We start from the raw sequence: 4,282 nt of genomic DNA on the forward strand, positions 1-4,282 counted from the left end.
GAATCTGGTAATGCTGTATTGATGGCTGAAAGGAGAATCCGGTAATGCTGTGATGATGACTGTGCAGGAGCCAGGTTCAGGAAGGAGTGGGTCTGGTATAAGGTGCAGGGCTGATCCCAGCAGAGTACAAGGCAAGGCAGGGTGGTGCAGGCTATGCAGGAAGCCGGAGGCTGGCAAGGAGCTAGGGCAAGCACCGGAGCACAAGTCTAAGGTTCAGGAACGCGGAGAACTCTCTCTCACAGCTGACTCTGTGAACACGTTGCACTTGCAACTACAGGGCACTCCAACACCCTTAAGTACCCAGTAACGGAACGTGATAGGTCAGAGAGAGCCTGTGATCCACAGATGAACAAAGACAACATGGTGGCACCCAGGCAGCCATGATGCGGAGACGCCACTAGACTTACCCTTGCCAGGATGGCCCAATGCTGGCAGACCTCTGTGTACACACAATGCCAGTCTCGACATGCCAGCTCCCCCACCAGAATGACCGCACCACAGCGCCCTCACCGGTAAGGACCGCAAACCTCTATGCCTCAAAACCCAGGTCGTAAGAAATATATTGTAAGATAAAAGAAAGTTTATCAGGCACATGTAGGCAAGTCTCTCAAGTATCTAGGAGGAGAAAGGGAGCTGAGAGAGGGGATGATAATTTGAGACAGAGAGTTTGGGTCAGATTTTTGTGTATTCAGATTAGGAGTAATCACTGGATCCTGGAATAATGATGAACGATACCAGTACAGGGAGAGGGAGGGATTACAGATTTTAGCTAAGGTTGTGATGAGCACAGAAGACAGGACTTGACTTATTTGTGAGGTTATAGGATCAAAAGGAGAGGTAGTAAAGTAGGAAAATGAGAAGAGTGTAGATACTTCAACTTCATTTTAAGATCAAATGAAGAGAAGGTGCCAGATGCTGCAGGGAAGGATTGAGCAGGTTGCTGGCTGAGGAAGAACATACCATTTTATTTTGAATCTTATATATCTTGTCCTTGAAATAGTAAGTAAGATCTTGGGCACTGATAGTAGCTAGTGGGTTGGGTGTTAGAGGAGTAAGAAGTGATTTAAATGCATAAAAAATTCCCTTGGGGTTAGAAACAGTTTGGCAGTGTTCAGAACCTTTCAATAAAAGTGGTAAATGGCCTCATATGTTAGGATGTCATTAGGACTGAGATTTATGCCAATGGCATTCTAAATTATGATAAAGTTTTTTGCAGTATATGGTTATGTTGATTTACTGGTTTGACCTGAGCTATTTTTTTTTTACTATATTGTTTGCTACCTGCACTGACCTTAAATTAGTTTAACTACATATTTTGCCATTTTCCCTTTTGTCCTTTGCTTTACAGTTATCCTTACATACAGTAACACTCTTTATTGGGTCTTTGTGTGATAATATGCTAATGCCGCAGGAGGTGTCTAGTGTAAAAAGATGCCTACTGCATCGCAAATCCAAGGGCTGCATCCAAAGACACAGCATCAGATCACTCTGTGTGAACATAGGTCATCTACAGTAAGTAACAGTCAGGTTACACAGTGTTTTCCCACAGCCAGGGCTAGTGAAGCTACATTGGATGAAGCCTCCACTGGTCTTGGCACACACAAAAACTGGCAAAAACATGCCCCTGTTTTCTTTCACGCCCCTGTTTTCTTTCATGCCCCTGTTTACAGCCATCACTGTCCCTTCCCTACCCTTTTGTCACAGACACAGATTGGCACATGCACAGGGGCCCCCGAGACGGGGGGGACAGGTACTAATTACCCATGCCTGGACTTGCTGGAGGGGCCTGGCGGGGGCCCGGGTGCGGCACCGCTCCCCCCTCCCTCTTACGTCACAGCAGCCCAGTACACGCTGCTGTGTGCAGGGCTGCACTGGGAGACTGCTCGTTACTGCTAAAGCAGCAGCCAGAGCAGTCTCTTATGCCTATGGGGGGAGCGATCACGCCCCCCACTGGCTGTGTGCCGGGCAGATGGGCAAACATTTTTTTTTCTTTTTCTTTTTTCTAAGGGGGCATGGCCAAGTTCCCTGCTAACTGGGCCCGGCACAGCTGTCGGCAGCCGGTTGACACGCAGTACAGTTCCTGTGCATGTGCTGATCAGCAAACTTCAGAGTTGTGCATAAACCATCAGGTTTGCGTACAACTCTGAATCAGGCCCATTGTCATTATTACTATTATTGCAATCTGTCCTCTCTGCGGTACAGTATGTCAACTATAGTGATTAATCTATTGCTACTGCACCATGTACTCCTACAGCTGGACATCCACTATACAATTTTCTGTCAGATATCTGTCCAATCTGGCTGGTTGGAATAAAAACCTGGCAATGTATGGGAGCAAATGACAATTTTCCATTTGCTCACAAATACTGGAAAATAGAGACAAATGGTTGTTCATGCAAATTGGTTAAAACACACAAATGTAACCAATTTGAACAATTTTTTTGTCCTTTTTTCAGTGTTTAATCACTTGCCTGGCATAGTCATAATTTTCTGACCACACCAGGCAGTTGTAAAATTTCATCCAGTCAGATAAACATGAGGGCAGCTGCAGGAAGAGAATCTTCCGGTCCCTCTGTTTGCCAGCACCCTCTACCCCTGTGTCTGATGTGCTGCCGATCCCTGCTGATCGGTGAGCAAAGCAGGACCCCCCCACCCAGCACCTGCAGAACTGAGCAGCCACTGGGGAAAAGTTAGTTAACCTCCCCCTCATGCCCCTACGCACCTGATGCCTGGATCCGATCTCAACTTGAATGTCACGATGGTCGCAATGTCTCCGATGTTTCTGATGTTCCGATGGTGGTTCAGATGTTCCAATGTTTGAAAAAACGATTACTTTTACAAATTTTAATAATTTTTTTTTTTTTATGAAACCATTTTGGAGTTAATATGGATGGTCCTCCTCTAATTCACTCATAAAAAGAACTACAATTTTGGAGCAGTTTTTTGAAAAAAAAAATTGTCAGTTAAGTGGTTAAACCCATATGATCGACTGTCATTTGCTCCCATACATTACTAGGTTTTCATTCCAACCAGCCAGATTGGACAGATATCTGACAGAAAATTGTATAGTGGATGGCCAGCTTACCTGCTATATGCTGTCTGCTTTGCATTTCTGTTGATTCTACACTGTAATGATCTCTTCCCCTCTATCCTATCATACCTGATTCTGAGTTGTATGCTATACTGATGTTTTTGCGGTTGAACAATATCGGCAACCTCACATGCATCTAAGTCGTACAGCGCAAATATCAAGGTACATTACTGTAGTCGCTCTCAGTGACTATTTATTTGCAGTGGGATTGACAGTCAGAAAGCATTTGGGGGAGGTAACAGGGAGTGGCAGGTACGTAGGCATGTTGCAAACATTTCAAGGGTGTCACATCCTGCACTGTGATCCCATATTCAAAATCAAAATATGGCTTTGGTGTCTCAGTTCCCATGGACATTCTGCAGGACCATATGCTCACTCAGGACTGCGACAATCGAATTATCTATGGACAATGCTGCATCTTTGTACGCAGATGCTTCTTGGATTTGCATTGCTGCAGGTGGGCTTCTCATTACATCTCCCGGAGCATGTCCCAGGCCACGCATGGAGCAAACCATCCACCCTTGTGTCCTCCATCCTGATGCATAGTGTGGCGCATGCACTGTCTGTGATTGCTTTCTTTAGTGCATGTACAGTCTGCTGATAATCACGGGATGCTTTCATTTTTGGTCTTGCGTCCACATCAGAATAAGACTTATAATGTTTGTCTTCCTGAACAGAAATATAGTATTTAATTAGTTAACGTTAGGGCTGGTCTGGCCATCTGGCACTTCTGGCAAATGCCGAAGGACCAATGGCCAGATGGGCTGGTCTGGCCATCCACAGGTCCGCCCAGCAGCACTGCCTTCCAGGCCGCACTGTGCACATCGGGTGTAGTTTCATGTGTGGCCACATAATTGCATACCAAAGTCATGATGGGGCACATGATGACACCATGGCGCGGCCAGGGGGGGTGTATGGCCTCTTCAAGTTCTGATGGCTCCTGTGAGCTGACATGAAGGGCTGCTTGGCAACATTGCCTCCCGGGCGGCACTGTGCTCAGTGTGGAGTATCATGTGCTGCCATGTCATTGCATAGTGATGTCATTACATGGCCATGTAGTGACATTATGACACGGCTGGGACAGGTATGAAAAGTGTGGTGAGGGTGGGTGGGAATCTGAATGGACGCCATCTTCAGATATGTCCTGTGACCTGACATATGCCATCTGCAGATGCTGCCTGGACATAGTGT

This window comes from Taudactylus pleione, unplaced genomic scaffold (assembly GCF_031769625.1).
Source record: "Taudactylus pleione unplaced genomic scaffold, aTauple2 ptg001032l, whole genome shotgun sequence".
Taxonomy (NCBI): domain Eukaryota; kingdom Metazoa; phylum Chordata; class Amphibia; order Anura; family Myobatrachidae; genus Taudactylus; species Taudactylus pleione.